The sequence below is a fragment of the Mauremys mutica genome, unplaced genomic scaffold, assembly GCF_020497125.1.
Source record: "Mauremys mutica isolate MM-2020 ecotype Southern unplaced genomic scaffold, ASM2049712v1 Super-Scaffold_100331, whole genome shotgun sequence".
NCBI lineage: Eukaryota > Metazoa > Chordata > Testudines > Geoemydidae > Mauremys > Mauremys mutica.
This window is the reverse complement of record NW_025423316.1, coordinates 480,813-497,692: the sequence shown is the minus strand read 5'-3', so window position 1 is coordinate 497,692 and position 16,880 is coordinate 480,813.

Here is a 16,880-nt window from a genome sequence, read left to right as displayed (position 1 = left end):
AAGCTCCTGGCTGCTGGGGTTCACGGAGTGCTGTGTGCTCTCTGCGAGGTCTTCCTCTTCTTCTTCCTCTTCATCTTCCCCGTCTGCATAATCCTCAGACATGGCAGAGATTACAACCCCCACCTCGGAATCCACGGTCAGGGGTGGGGTACTTGTGGCGCAGCCCCCTAAAATTGCATGCAGCTCATCATAGAAGCGGCATGTTTTTCGACCTGCCCCGGACCTTCCGTTTGCTTCTTTGGTTTTCTGGTAGGCTTGTCTGAGCTCCTTAACTTTCACTCTGCACTGCACGGAGTCCCTGCTGTGGCCTTTATCCGTCATAGCCTTAGAAATTCTTTCAAATACTTTTTCATTTCGTCTTTTGGAACGCAGTTCTGTTAGCACTGAATCCTCTCCCCATATAGCGATCAGATCCATTACCTCCCGAGCGGTCCATGCTGGGGCTCTTTTTCGATTCTCAGGAGACTGCATTGTTAACTGTGCTGATGAGCTGTGCGTGGTCACCTGTGCTGATGAGATGAGATCTCCACGGTGGGGAAGCAGGAAATGAATTTCAAAAGTTCGCGGGGCTTTTCCTGTCTACCTGGCCAGTGCATCCGAGTTGAGAATGCTGTCCAGAGCGGTCAGTGGTGCACTGTGGGATAGCTCCCGGAGGCCAATACCGTCGATTGCGGCCACACTAACCCTATTCCGATATGTTAATACCGATATTAGCGCTACTCCTCTCGTCGGGCAGGAGTACAGAAACCGATTTAAAGAGCCATTAAAATCAATATAAGGTGCCTCCTAGTGTGGACGGTTGTGGCGTTAAATCGGTTTTAGGCTCCTAAAACCGATTTAAACGCCTAGTGTAGACCAGGCTTGTGTCTCACTGAGGCTATTCACAGGCGCGACCCCACTACTGATCAGCACAGGAGTTGTGACCTGCTCTGTTTCCAACCTGGGCCGGTTCACCCCTCCTTAGGCAACCTGGGGACCCCAAGCTCCCCCGGGATCACCATATTGATGCTGAACTTAGCGCGGACCCCCAATCGGCACAGCCCCCTGCAGCCCAGAACTTCTGAGCTCAAGTGATCCACCAGCCTCAGCCTTTTCAGGAGCTAGGATCACAGGCACCAGCCACAGAGCCCAGTTTGTTTTGTGGCCTGGCAGTTGGAGCTTTAAACTCTGCTTGTGAGCTCTATGCCTGGGCCAGACGGGGACAGCCTGGAACTGGGAAATGCTCCTGCTTCCCCTGCCCCCGTCTCATGTCGAGCTGCAGGCACCGCTGTCCTCCCAGGTAAGATCCCGGATGTTTTGGTGCCCCCCATTCCCCGTCCAGGAGCCCAGGTGTCCGGGTACCTCTGCCCCCCATACAGAATCCTGGGTGTGTGGGTGTCCGTCCCTCTGCAGAGGATCCCGGAGTGTGGATGCCCTTGTCCCCCCCTACAAGATCCTGGGTGTGTGGGTGCCACTCTCCCCCCCAGCAGATCTCTGGTGGGTGGGTCCCCACAGTGTGAGTGCTCCCATCCCCCGATACAGGCTGGGGGGGTATAACCGGCTCTCCCTGTCCTGCCCAGGCGGTGCTACAGCAGCTGTTCACAGGGGCAGCAACCTCACTGTCACCCTGCAGCTTTAACCTGCTCCAGGGGTGACCTGCTTCACCCTCCTGTGGGAGCCCGGGGACCCCGAACTGCCCAGAATCACCTGATTGATGCCGAGCTTAGCACAGACACCGGCTCAGCCTGGCAGGGAGCTGCCCTGAGCCCTGATAATCAGCTTCCCTCCGCCTCCTGCTGCACAGCGAGGATCCCACGCGAGAGGCTTTGTGCCCAGTTTGTTCAGGAGCGTCCCAGGCTCCGGCTGTAAACTCTGCTGGTCAGTTCTAGTCTTTGGCCACACGGGGGCGGCACTAACGGTCCCATCTAAACGCTGTTTGCGTTCGGCCCTTCGGATCGCAGATTGTAACCCGCGGGCAGATCTCTGAGCGCAGCCAAATCCCTCCCCAAACTGAACATTGAAGCAGAAGCTCCCATTGGAAAGATCAGGATTTTTGCCTTTAAAAACAAGGAAAATGTCTCCAGCGAGAGACTGAAGAAGCTCAATTGATTTCATTGACTGGAGGTTAAGAGGCGATTTAATCACTGGTTTAAATTCGTTTTACAAATTCCCCGGAGGGGGGGATATGTGATTTAAAGGGTTCTTTAATTCACCAGACAAAGACTGAACAAGACCCCATTGACTCGCAGTCGATGTCAGAAAATCCCAACTGGAAATGACCATTTTTTAACCGTGAGGCTAATTATCTAGTGGAACAAGCTCCGCAAGGGAGGTGGTGAATTCATCATCACTTGCAGTTTGTAAATCAAGACACCTGGTGTGTGGGTGTCCCTGTTCTGCGTTTTGGGATCCCTGGTACATGGTGCCTCCCTCCCACCAGTTCAGGATCCCCACAATGGATGCTCCCATTCTCCCATAAAGTCTCTGCGGGAGTTGGGGAGGTGTCTAAAAAGAGACCATGTCTCACTCTCTTGCCCAGGCTATGCTGCAGGGGCTATTCACAGGCGCGAACCCATTACTGATCAGCATGGGAGTTTTGACCTGCTCTGTTTCCGACCTGGGCCGGTTCACCCCTCCTTAGGCAACTTGGGGAGCCCAAGCTTCCCCGAGATCACCATATTGATGCCGAGCTTAGTGCGGACACCCAATCGGCACAACCCGCCATGGCTGGGAGCTCTGGGATCCACCCACAGTAGCTGAGAGCTGTGGGGTCCATCCGTGGTGGCATGGGCCTGTGGGTGCCCCTTCCGACACTGGTGGCTGATAGCTGTGAGGCCCCCACCAGCCGACAGCTCCAGTCTTGCTGCCCCAGGGCTGAGGTGGAAAATGTCACTGAGATCTCTGAAAGTCACAAATTTTCTGAGCCCCCTTTATATAATCTTAGCCTTAATAGTTGTTGACTGTCTCTCTCAATCTAGTGGTCTGCTCTAGCGCGGATGGGACAGGGAAGACAGACGCTCACCCCCCAGCACAGGTTTGGGCAAAAATGGCTCTTGAGCTATTTGCTGAGCATGCAGAGGACTTGTCCAGGCCGGTGGAGCAGCTCAGCCAGATGAGGAGCTGGAAGAAGGAGACCGGAGCAGCCTGGACATCCCATTTTTTCTCCACAGCCACTGCCTGTCAGCAGGATTCCTCCTTCTCCTCAGTGAGAACAAATCTAAGCACCTAGACAGCCGGTCCGTCCGCTGCACCCCAATCTGTCATGCCTGAGCCTCCCTGCCAAAGTCCTGTACCTGGCTCCAGAGAATTGTCTCACATCTCGCTGGGAACTCGACTTCTTGTGCCCAGAGAGTCTCGGCCCCACTCAGTAGAGGACGTGAGAAACACTGTGTCTGCCTTTTCCAAATAACTGTTCGGAAAGCTTTTGTTCCTGTGGCCTAACGGATAAGGCGTCTGACTACGGATCAGGCGATTGAGGGTTCGAGTCCCGTTGTGCTTGTGCAGTTTTACCTTTGTGCTGAAAGTCCTGCTCCCTTCAGGGCTGGAACCTCTTCTTGGCCGCTCAGGCCAATGCTCTGCCTTCAGCTAGAGCCCCCGGAAGGAGTTGGGGGGTGGGTGTCACAAAGGCTGGGGCATGAGCCCCAGGTGCTTCCAGTCTCGCCTTTGCCCTTCCTGACTTGCCAAAGAAAATGGGCGGCTGCCCGGGCTAGAGTGTGGAGCAGTTTCCCTCTTCCAAGTGTGCCTCTGTCCCTGTGCTTGAGGGGGTTGCTACATAGCGCCTTGGGAGCCTGGGTGTTTCTCTGCTTCTTGCCAGCTGGGGAAAACCCTCTTGGGGTAAAATCTCCTGCCCCACTGCCAAAGTCAGCACCTTGAGTGGGAACGGTAAGAGGCCCCACCAGGGGGGCTGGCCCTGCTTTCCTACCGTCTTCTGATGTTGGCCACAAAGCATCAGCTGCTGGCTGTGGGTGGTTTTCAGTGGGTGTTCGGCATGCCAGGGAGCAGGGAGCAGCCTGGCTGGGTGTCTCTGTGGCTGTCTGCTGGCCACGCATAGGCATGGTTCTCCTCTCCTCTTGCCCTGCCCTTGGTTGCTCTGTGGCTTTTAAACTTCCCTTGGAGCTGTCAGCACCAGCCACCTCTGTCCTAGGTGCCCAGAGGAGGAGAGGTGTGTTGGGCTCCAGCCTGGGACTCTTCCTCCCTCCTGCCTTTCCCTGACTATGAAACCTGGCCCTGACACTCCTTTCTTTAAGCGCCATGTGGGCAAGAGGAAAAGTGTGGTAGAAAGCACAAGGGCCAAACTTGTGGGCATCAGAAATCCCAAACACCCAGTCAAACCATAGCCACTTCTAGACCCCATTCCAACCAAAGACCTGGCTCCAGTGGGTATGAGTCACTCAGCACAAGGTAAACAACTCATTCTTAGACAGCTGGAGACAGGAAAGCACTTGGATCTCCAGGGATTTACCACAAGGTCCCACTGAGATTTGAACTCAGATTCCAGCATGCCAACCCTTACACCATCAGACCAGCTTATGCTAGTTTTTCTGAACATTGGTGACCCTATCATAGAATACCAGGGTTGGAAGGGACCTCAGGAGGTCATCTAGTCCAACCCCCTGCTTAAAGCAGGGCCAATCCACAGACAGATTTTTATACCAGATCTCTAATTGGCCCTCTCAAGGACTGAGCTCACAAACCTGGGTTTAGCAGGCCAATACTCAAACCACTGAGCTCTCCCTCCCTCACAGGCCCAGTTTGTGTAAGGGACTGTTGGCCCTTTACTAAATCTGAGTGGGGTTTTTTTGGTTGGCTAGTTCCCAGTCCCAATAGAAGGGGGAAGGGTCAATGGGAAATCAGGACCCTGAGACTGACAGGCCCCTGGGGCAATGGTCACCGACTGGTAGGGAACAAGTGAGAATTTGTTAATGAGTAAAATTCCTGGTGAAAATTGGCAAAGCTGTTGAGAGTTTGAAAAGTTCCAGTGAATTTACACATGAAGATACAAACAGAGAGACAAATAGAGAGAAAGAGACCATCACAGACTGCACAGGCCCACACAGACATAAACAAAAACCAAACCCACCCAGCACACAGAGCCATATACACAGTGGTGAGCTCCAGCCGGTTTGCACCGGTTCGCAAGAACCGGTTGTTAAATTTAAAATTAGAATTGTTCCAGGACAACCGGTTCAAAAAAGCTTTTAAATTTAATAAAGGCTCAGGCAGCTCTCCACCCGGCCCCTGGCCACAGCTCACCTCCCCCTCTCCCCTGAATGCTCCGCCTTCCTTCTCCTCCCCCTCCCCTGCTTCCCGCGAATCAAATGTTCACGGGAAGCCTGAAAAAAGCAGCAGCAGCAGCAGGCAGGTAAGCCGGGTGCGGGCGGGACGGCTCCCCCTGGCCCCGGCCGAGTGCCCCAGCCAAGCACCCCTGGCTCGGGCTGGTTCCGGCTGCACGGCTCGGACCCAGCCCAGCTCTGGACCCGAGGCTCCGGCCCTGGTGCCGGCAGAGCAGCTCCAGCCCCGGTGCCGGCCCAGCCCGGGGAGTCGGGCCCGGTGGCTCCAGCCCCGGTGCCGGCCCGGCCCGGGGAGTCGGGCCCGGTGGCTCCAGCCCCGGTGCCGGCCCGGCCCGGGGAGTCGGGCCCGGTGGCTCCAGCCCCGGTGCCGGCCCGGCCCGGGGAGTCGCGCCCGGTGGCTCCAGCCCCGGTGCCGGCCCGGCCCGGGGAGTCGGGCCCGGTGGCTCCAGCCCCGGTGCCGGCCCGGCCCGGGGAGTCGGGCCCGGTGGCTCCAGCCCCGGTGCCGGCCCGGCCCGGGGAGTCGCGCCCGGTGGCTCCAGCCCCGGTGCCGGCCCGGCCCGGGGAGTCGGGCCCGGTGGCTCCAGCCCCGGTGCCGGCCCGGCCCGGGGAGTCGGGCCCCACAGCTCCGGCCCAGGCAGTGTGGTAAGGGGGCAGGGAGCAGGGAGGGGGTATTAGGTGGGTTGTGGGGGGGTGGATAGGGGTCAGGGCGGTCAGAGGGCAGGGAACAGGGGGATTGAATGGGGGCAAGGATCCCGGGGGGCAATCAGGAAGGAGCAGAGGTTGGATGAGGTGGTGGGGGCACTCAGGGACAGAGAGAAGGGGTGGTTGGATGGGGCAGGGGTCCCAGGGGGCCATCAAGAATGAGAGGAGGGGTTGGATGGGGCTGCAAAGGGCAGTCAGGGGACAGGGAAGGGGGGATGGGTCAGGGGTACCGGGGGGGGTGTAAAAAACATGGGGGGTTGGATGGGGCATGACCCCCTGGGGGGGCACGACCCCTTCGTGAGGTGAGGAGGAGGGAACCAGTTGTTACTATTTTGGCAGCTCATCACTGCATAAGGGAAAAGCCACACAAAACATAGAACAAATCCACACCAAAAAGTACAGCAAAAGCCCACAACAGTGTTAGACAAAAGGGCCAAATATATGCTTAGGTTAGCATGTGCTCGTATATTTATCATTTTCCCTGCCTGTTTTTCTAGTAGCTATCCATGTCTAAAGTTACATGGACACAGAATATGTATGATGTATACCTATAAAGGGAATGAGTTAAACAGATGTGCCTGCCCATGGGAGAGGATGTGAAGAGAGGGGAACCATAATAGAAGGAATGCGGGGGAAAGGGGGGGGGAAGGCGAGTAGATGGCCCCTAATTTCTACCAGACACAAACTTAAAGAATGCATAGGTTAGCAGAATTAAAGAACGCATAGGTCAGCAGAATTCGACACGCTACATTGTTTGGTCGTAGGTATAAAAGGACATGCTTTTTGCCTGTATGACGTGCTCCTTCTCAGGCACGAGCCGAGAAAGACACCCGCTCAGCTGACTGAATAAAGAATCTGGTAACCGTCCTCCTGTCCTTCCGTGCCTCCTTGGGGTAATTGGGAAAGCTCCAGGGAGAACGAGCCTATTTGGCTAACAAATGGCGACTCCGCCGGGACTTCTCTCCCTGTAGGGGGCGCTTGACCGGCGGCCGAGGACGACCCAGGAGAGTGGCCACCTCGGGCTGTGGTTTGCTCGAGCTCCAGGTTGCCTCAATCGGCTGGACGGCTGCGCCCCCTCTATAGAGAACTCCACAGGCCACGGAAGCAGGGCGGACGAAGCAGAGGGGAGTCCAACGGCCGGACGCGGCCACTCCAGGCGGTAAGTGCGTTTGCCTGTCGGGTTTGATGTATGATGCCTAACAGGAGCGCCCCTGCAGTGTAAGTTGGACACGGGAACCCTCTAGGCAGCACGTGCATGGGATAGTGGACTGCAGTATGCTATGTGTTATGTCAAATGTGTAATGTTCCTTGTTAAGTAATTACTTGCCAATGACTAACTCCACCAGCCCGTGGGCTGTTCTGGACAATTACTGGGACTTAGAGCAACCCCAGGGGTTGATCCTGTTTTTAACAACAGTATTCTTGTTCTTTCTATTAATGTTATATTGGAGACCGAAGTTATAATCACTCGAGCAGACCGTTAGGAAACCTGTGTATGAAAGGAGTGAGTGCTGCTGAGGTCTGGGACTTAAGCTGATCCTAGCCGCCCCAAGATTTCTGCGAAGGGAAACCTGATGACCGGAATATCTTGATCGCAATGGGGGTCAGCCGAACCTCATGACCCAGTGGAAATCTGAATGAATGATACTCTTTCTTTTCTTTCCCTCTCCCCAATAGATTAGGTCAAAATATAATGGGGTCCTCTCAAAGCACCTTTCCTGGGACACCCCTAGAGTGTATTTTAAATAATTGGAAAGAGTTTAGACGCCAGGCTGATTATGGCATTGTATTATGTAAGGACAGTCTTATAAAGTTCTGTACTCTGGAATGGGCAACACTTGGGGTGGAATGGCCCGAGGGGGGAACACTTAAACCAGAAATCGTACAGGCTGTACATAGTACTGTGACCCGGAATGGCAATTGGGATCAGTATCCTTATATAGATATTTGGCAGGACCTCGTGGCCAACCCTCCCCCATGGTTACAAAAATGTAAAACACGGACTCTTAAAACTCTGATGGCCCGTGCCCCCGTTAAAAGGCCTGGTCCCCCTGTTAAGAAATCTTGCCCACCAGTTATAATTCCTTCTGCCCCTGATCCCATGCCCCCTCCCCCTCTGTATCCTGGCCTCCCGGTCCTGGCAGCCCCGATAACTGGCCCCCCTCCCCCTGAGGGTAGTGCCTCAGCTGTAGAGACGAGGGATGGGCCAAGCAGCCCAGGCCCCTCCAACCAGGAGCCCCCTCCAATCTCCTTAAGCTCCCCGGTGTCTAGTCACACCCGGAGCCATGATAATCAGGTGACATTCCACCTCAGCCCCGCAGTAGCCCCAGAAAGGAAGATTAGGAGATTGACATCTAATTCGGCACCTGGGGACACTCAACTGCCCCTTACTCGCTCCCCAGGCAGGGGTGAGGGTAACACGGCGTACGCAATGCCCTTAAGGGAGACTTTCACCCCAGGCGGTGAACTCACTATGCTTTATGTTCCCTTCACTAGCAGTGATTTATATAACTGGAAGCACCAGAATCCCCCGTTTTCAGAGGATCCCGCCCCGCTAACGACAATATTTGAAACCCTGATCTCGGCCCACAATCCTACCTGGGGCGATATGAGAGTCGCTTTAAATACCTTGCTCACTGCTGAGGAAAGGCGTTTGGTACTCTCGAAAGCCCGTGAGGGGCTTAGAGCCAGGGAAAAGAGCTCGGCTGAAATAGCCGCAATGCTCCCTGAGACTATGCCCGACTGGAAGTATGAAGACGATGGGAATCGAGGGAAGCATCGCGAATACGCCGCAGCTATAGTAGAGGGGATGAGGCGCTGTATTAGAAAAACACCAAATTGGGCTAAGCTGTATAATATTCGACAGGAAAAGAGTGAAAATCCAGCTGCCTTTTATGAGCGCCTGTGTAACACTTGTAAGAAGTACACAGACCTTGATCCAGACGATGCCAATGGAAAGCGGGTATTGATTCCCCTCTTCATTGGACAATCTTATGAGGACATCAGGAAAAAGTTGCAAAAATTGGATGGGGCATCGGGCAAAAATATAGAGGAGCTTTTAGAGATTGCAATGAAGGTTTATGATCGCAGAGACGATGAGGAACGAAAGAAAGGGGCCCGCGTCTTGGCACTGGCCCTAAGGGAGGGAAATGAGGAGAAGGGGGGCAAGGCTAAAGGGCGATCAGGGCCACCGAATAAGAATAGGGGAAAGGGTCCCCGTTTAGGGCGAAATCAATGTGCTATCTGTAAGGAGGAGGGACACTGGAAAAACGAATGCCCCCGGCGACATGCCAAGGGAAAAGAGTACACGGACAGGGTTTTTCCCTCCCCCGTTTACTACAGCAGTACGGGGCTTTTGGGGGAGGGATCTTCCCCATAGGGGGGCCGGGGGACCCAGCGGCCCCTCCTGGCAGCACAAGCTGCCAGCTTGGATCCCACGGTAAAAATTAAAGTGGGGGGCCGCCCCATTGAAGCCCTAATCGATACTGGGGCTACCCTTAGTCTACTCCCCCTCAATAAGGCTCCCCGGGGTAGAGCTCAGGGACGTGCCATTGTTCAAGGGATTGAGGGACAGACTACAGCTTTGGAGAAAACTCTCCCTCTCCTAGTAAAAGTCGGGGACCAACAGATCTCTCACCAGTTTGTTTGCAGTCCCTCCTGTCCCATAGCACTGCTCGGACGAGACATCCTCACTAAATTACAGGCGGAAATCTCGTTCGAGGATGGGAAAATGGAAGTCAGGATCCCGAAACAACAAACCTCTAATTACCAGATGGCTCTCATAAGTGCTAGAAATCACTCCTCAGAATGTCAGGAGAGTGGCGAGAGCCAGCTGCCGGGGGTTAACTCTGAGGTTTGGGCGGAGGGGGGAGGGGCTGCCCGAGCTAAGAATGCTGTACCGGTACACATTTCCCTTAAGGAGGGAAGCAGCCCGGCCCGAATTCGACAGTACCCCCTTAAGTTAACCATTCGGATTGGGCTGAAACCTCTGATTCAAAAGTTCCTGCAGTGTGGGTGGCTAAGAGAAGGCACATCCCCGTACAATACTCCGATAATGGGAGTGCCTAAGCCTAATGGACAGTATTGATTGGTCCAGGACCTGAGACAGATTAACAAGCTAATAGAAGCCCCCTACCCAGTTGTTCCAAATCCCCATACGATTTTAGGCCAAGTACCTAAAAACCACGGCTGGTTCTCGGTCATAGATTTAAAAGACGCCTTCTTTTCCATTCCCCTTGATTTAGAATCTCAAAAGTTGTTTGCCTTTGAATGGGAGGATCCGGACACCCACTACAAGGCCCAATATCTCTGGACCGTTGTCCCACAGGGGCTTACCTGTGCGCCTGAGATTTTTGGCAGCCAGCTAAAAAGGGATCTGGCCCCATTTCTAGCTAACCACCCTGCATGTAACATAGTGCAGTATTGTGATGATCTACTCTTAAGTGTTGAGACAGAGGCAGCCTGCAAGGGGCACACTATAGAGCTCCTTAATTACCTTGGGGAACAAGGATATAAAGTTTCAAAGGAGAAAGCTCAATTAGTTAAGCAGCAGGTCACCTTCCTTGGGTACCACCTCTGCCAAGGGAGCCGTAGTTTGGGTAAAGAACGGATCCAGGTTATACTTGATAGCCCTCAGCCCCGGAATCCACGAGAATTGAGGGCATTTCTGGGACTGACTGGCTTTTGTCGGCTTTGGATCCCTGACTATGGGGGAAAAGCCAGACCACTATATGAGTCCCTGACTAAGGAAGGTTTGCTTCACTGGGTATGGACCAAGGAAATGGAAAAAGCATTTCGAGAGCTTAAAGAAGCCTTGGTTCAGCCTCCTGCTCTAGCCCTCCCAGATTCCCGAAAGCCATTCACCCTATACGTACATGAAAGGGGAGGGGTGGCAGCTGGAGTCCTGTGCCAGAGGTCAGGACCAACCTGGCGACCCATTGGATACTATTCAAAAGTTTTTGACCCCGTCGCCAAGGGATGGCCTGCCTGTTTACGGGCCGTAGCAGCGACCGCCCTCCTCGTTCAGGAAGCCGAAAAATTAACCTTGGGTGGAGATACTGAAGTTGTGGTCCCCCACGGGGTGCCTCAGATACTGGGAACTGGTGCGGGGGAAAAGCATCTAAACCCCAGTCGACATACTAGATATGAAGTGGGGCTCCTGTTAGCTCCCAATCTGACCTTTAAGACAGTCAGTTCCCTTAACCCGGCCACCCTACTGCCCGATCCCCAGGCCTCCTCTGAGGCCGGTCCTATTCATGACTGTATTGAAGTCTTACAACAAGAGACCAAACCCCGATCTGATCTTTCAGACCTGCCCTGGCCTAACCCCGATGTTGAGGGATATGTCGATGGGTCTAGCTATGTGGTAAATGGCAAGCGATTTACTGGGGCGGCGGTGGTGATTAAGGATAAAGGGATACACAAATTTAAACTCAGCCCCAACTTATCTGCTCAAGCAGCGGAACTAGTGGCTCTCATTGAGGCTCTCCGCTTGGGAGCCGGGAAAACCCTTAACTTGTATACTGACAGTCGGTATGCCTACATGGTAGTGCATGCACACGGGACCCTGTGGAGAGAAAGAGGATTCATTACGGCCTCAGGCCAAAAGATTGCACATGGGAGCCTCATTAAAATGTTGCTCGAGGCCCTAATGCTCCCTCTCCGGGTTGCCGTGATACATGTGCGTGCCCATGGGAAAGCCCCAGAGGCCGAACAGCGGAGGTATAATCAGCTGGCTGACCAGGCCGCGAAGGAGGCCGCCCGAGATGGGGCCCTATGGCTTCTTATGGTTCAGGACACGGAGGCTAAAACCCCTCCTCCCCAATACACGGCCGAGGAAATAGGTCAAGCCCAGGCTGCGGGAGGCCGGCAGGTTTCCTCTGGATGGTGGAGACTGCCTGGGGGAGAGATTTTTGTCCCCAGGCCAGTACTCCAGGAAATCTTCCGGCTCTTACATAAAGAGGGACATTTGGGGTCTGGGGCAATGGTTGATTTGGCCGCCAGATCCCTTAAGGGGCTAGGTATGCACATGGAGGCCCAGAGAATTGTTAATAACTGTACCGTCTGCCAACAAACTAACCAGAAGGGATGTGGCCCTCCTGCCCCGATGGGAGGCCGACCATGGGCTATGTTCCCTTTTCAAAGGTGGCAGGTTGACTTCGCTGAAGTGCCCCCTTGCAGGGGCTATAAATACCTGCTTGTATTTGTTGATCAACTTACCGGATGGGTGGAATGTTACCCCACCCGGCATTGTCAGGCCCGGGCTGTCACCAAGGCCCTGGTACAAGAGATACTTCCTCGCTTCCATCTCCCCGAAGTAATTGAGTCTGATAGGGGAAGCCACTTTGTTTCACAAGTGGTCCAGCAGGTGTCCCAGGCTCTCGGCATACAGTGGAAACTGCATACACCCTGGAGGCCGCAGAGCTCGGGTCAAGTGGAAAGGATGAATAGAACTCTCAAAGATACCCTTACTAAAATATGCACAGAGTCTAACTTAAAGTGGCTCGACGCTTTGCCACTTGCCCTCACCCGCATTCGGAGGGCCCTGCGAAAGGGTCTTAAACTTTCACCCTTTGAGCTGGTCTTTGGGTTTCCTCCCCGAATACTTATCCCAGGGTTCCGGGAGGACGTAACCTGGGAAGTGGGAAATGACTTACTATGGAAACAGGTTTCCGGGTTGCAATCTGTTTTGTTACAGCTGCATCGATACGCGGCGCCTTTCCAGGCCCTTCCCTTGGACCAGACCGTGCATCCATTCCGGATCGGTGACCAGGTCCTTATCAAAAAGTGGAAGCGCGACCCTTTCACGCTGAGGTGGGACGGTCCACACACTGTTTCGCTCATCAGCCAGGCCGCGGTTAAAATTCTCGGGAGCGACAAATGGACACACCACACACGGGTTAAGCGGTTCCTGAGTCCGGACCTGGAGACCGACTCAACAGACAAGGACACCAGCCCTCTGTCCGCCCCGGCTCCGGAGGCCCGGGGTGGCACGGGCGAAGACACCGTCTGGGAATATCAAGGACTTGACGGACTAAAAGGACTATTTAAGAAAAAACGATAATGAACTTATTACTGATACTATTGCTTATGTATTCACACTGTTACTCTGATTGGGAGAATAGGTTTGTACAACTAGGGGAGACAATAGCTAATTCCTTTAATCTTAGCAGCTGCTGGGTTTGTGGGGGTCCAAGGGATTGGAATGAGTGGCCTTGGGTAGCCCAGCCAGTGCAAGCTAAATGGTGGATTAGTAATTTGAGTATAGTCCATGATGGAACGGGACATTGGACTGAGGATAGCAGTCCTTGGCGCCTCTATTCTTCTGGAGTAGGGATCCTTTGTCTCAATCGGACACGACAAGAGGGGGTGCATGTGGGAGAAAGCCGATGTGACTGGACCCTATCCCTAGGATATGACTGCTACGATCACCCTAGTTGCCATACGTACGATTGTTCTAAATATCAAGGACGATGGAATCACACCCACGTGAAACTCACTAATCATAGCTGGGTACAGTGTTCTTTCCAACATCATCGCAGCGAGGGTTGTAAGGCAGTAGCAGGGGATCATTTCTTTGATTCCCTCTTTATAAGCTGCCAGCGCGATAATACTGTCAGTAAGGACCATGTGGTACGCTGGTATCAGTGGGCATGGCAGCACCTTAACGGAACTCGGGTAACCCATTTTAACCATTTCTGGTCTACGACCAATAGCCCTAAATTTGGCTGTAATTGTGCTTGGAGGGAAGGGGCTGGGGCGTGGAAATGTGACTATTGTAATCCAGACGGCACGTCCATCGTCCTAGGGGGTCCCCTAGAAATGGGTAACTCTTTATACTATGAAGAGCCGGGCCCCGAAGACGACCCCGAAACCTGGGAGGGCCCCTTTGCAAAAGGAAAATGGGCCCTAAAAGGCCATTATTGGATATGTGGGCAATACGCTTATCGAAGATTGCCTCCAAATTGGTCAGGAATATGTTATGTCGGGTACATTAGGCCCTTGTTCTTTCTACTACCCCAGGTGCAGGGAGGCAAATTGGGAATTAAGGTATATGATGATCTGATTAGGGAAAGGCGGTCTGTGGATTCTTCATTGACCTCTGGAAGCTCCCAAACGTGGGGAGCTCAGGAATGGCCCCCTGAGAGAATTATAAAACATTATGGACCAGCTACATGGAATCCAAATGAGTGGATCGCAGGGGCAAGGGAGCCCATTTACAACTTAAATCGGATAATTAGGCTGCAAGCCATTCTGGAAATAATAACTAATCAGACGGCTGAGGCTCTTGATCTCTTAGCCGATCAGTCCACTCAGATGAGAAATGTGATCTATCAGCACCATCTAGCTCTTGATTATTTGTTGGCAGAGGAAGGGGGAATCTGTGCAAAGTTAAACGAGTCTAATTGCTGCTTACAAATAGATGATAATGGAAAAGCAGTAAAGCAAATAACAAAGGAATTGAGGAAGTTAGCCCACGTCCCGGTCCAAACCTGGGGTGGGTGGAATACGGATTGGTTTACGTCCTGGTTGCCGCAACTAGGATGGCTGCGAGAAGGTTTTCTTCTCTTTGTGCTTTTTATTACAACCCTATTAACCCTAGCTTGCTTCGCTCCCTGTGTAGTTACCTTGGTCCGACGAGTGGTAAATCGAATGATACATCAACAAATGGTGGCTATGTATCAGCCAATAAAGGCTGAGGATTGGGGACCATAAGGCTCTCAAATTGCTTTTTAGGGGGGAATTGTTAGACAAAAGGGCCAAATATATGCTTAGGTTAGCATGTGCTCGTATATTTATCATTTTCCCTGCCTGTTTTTCTAGTAGCTATCCATGTCTAAAGTTACATGGACACAGAATATGTATGATGTATACCTATAAAGGGAATGAGTTAAACAGATGTGCCTGCCCATGGGAGAGGATGTGAAGAGAGGGGAACCATAATAGAAGGAATGCGGGGGAAAGGGGGGGGGGGAAGGCGAGTAGATGGCCCCTAATTTCTACCAGACACAAACTTAAAGAATGCATAGGTTAGCAGAATTAAAGAACGCATAGGTCAGCAGAATTCGACACGCTACATTGTTTGGTCGTAGGTATAAAAGGACATGCTTTTTGCCTGTATGACGTGCTCCTTCTCAGGCACGAGCCGAGAAAGACACCCGCTCAGCTGACTGAATAAAGAATCTGGTAACCGTCCTCCTGTCCTTCCGTGCCTCCTTGGGGTAATTGGGAAAGCTCCAGGGAGAACGAGCCTATTTGGCTAACAACAGGAAAGCACAAAAACCACATACCAAAAGAATACTTAGCAAAAAACAATCTGCATGCAAAAGTCATACACACACCCACGCACACAAAACTACACAAGGCATCCACCAAAATCACACAGGACCCACATGCACATCAACACAACAGACGAAAACCACACTGACATACAGAAAGCCAGGCAGGGTTTGAGTCTCACAGCGAAGAGGGTGAGCACACAGGTAGTTTGGGGAGCAAAGACTGAGGGGGAGTCGGGCCCGGTGCTCTGGGCTCTGCTCGACCCCTCCTGACACAGGCAGCTGGTGGAGAGCAGAGCCTGGTAGATCTGTGGAATCTGCCCTGCTCTCTGTAAAGCAAGGGGACCTCGGTGTCTTCTGAGCTGCAATTGTATTTTCTGCAGGCAAAATGATTGGCAGAAGCTATTTGCTTAAAGGAAACTAGTGCTGTAGGTGAGGTTTGAACTCACAACCTCAGCATGACTCCACTCAGCACTGCTCTGTAAGTCCTGGGCACTAACCCATTGCACCACTGGAGGCTGTTCTGAGGAGTTTGGCTCCATGTTTCATGGATGGATTAGTGGAGTGGGGATATGGATGTAAACACTCAACATTTCGCTGTCCAAATGCATAAAAACCTAGCAAAGCTGTCCATCAGCTGAAATCAGTTCCAATCCTCTAAGTGTCTAGTTTATGTTTTCATCAATTAAACAAAGGTATCATATGAATGTACATTTGCAGATCCCTCTTCTCCAGAAGCTGTGCTATGCAGAAGAACAAGCTACAGTTCAGGACTCTGATGACCAAAGAGCCACCAAATTTTCTGAGGGCTTGGGAAAAATGCCTTCTAGGGAGCTATTGAAAGAGCGTAACCTGTTTAGCTTATCAAAAGAAGATTGAAAGGTGACTTCATTGAAGTGTTGAAGGGCCTTAATGGAGAGAAAAGATTGGGTATTAAAGGGCTCTTTAATCGAGCAGAGAAAGGCATAACAAGACCCAATGGCCGGAAGGTGAAAAGAGACAAATTCATATTACTACTAAGGCACAAATATTCAACAGCGAGGATGATTCACCACAGGAACAAGCTACCAAGGAAAGTGGTGGATTCACCATCTCCTGATGTCATTTAAGGAAGACTAGATGCCTTTCTGGAATGTGTTTGCCCCAAAAGTAGCTCCTGTGTCATACAGGAGGCCTGTGATATGCAGGAGGTCAGATTAGATGCTCTAATGGTCTCTTCTGGCCATAAAGTCAACTAATTTCTGAAAAACTGAGTGTAGCATTGGGAGCAGCGTCTGATGTTTTCCTGTCTAGCCGGCTTGCTTTCTAGAACGAACGATCCTTGAGTGGGGTGATCCACAGGGAGTAGCTCAAACCTCCAAAGTGCCTGGGCAGGGGCAGGACATTAGCACAGCAAGGGAGGGGTGTGGCAGTGACATCACAAAGGCCTTTTGCAGGACCTCAGACTATTGGTCAAAGGTGGTGGGGAGGTGGTGACCTCACAGAGAGATGCTGACATCAGCCAGGCAGGACAGGGGTGAGGGGCCAGGGAAAGCTCAGTGACCCCTGTGGCTCTGCTTCAGCAAGTCTCCTTCTCCAGGTCTCTCTTTGAGGACGTAGGCTTTGGCTACACCCTGCTGCAGTGCTGCAA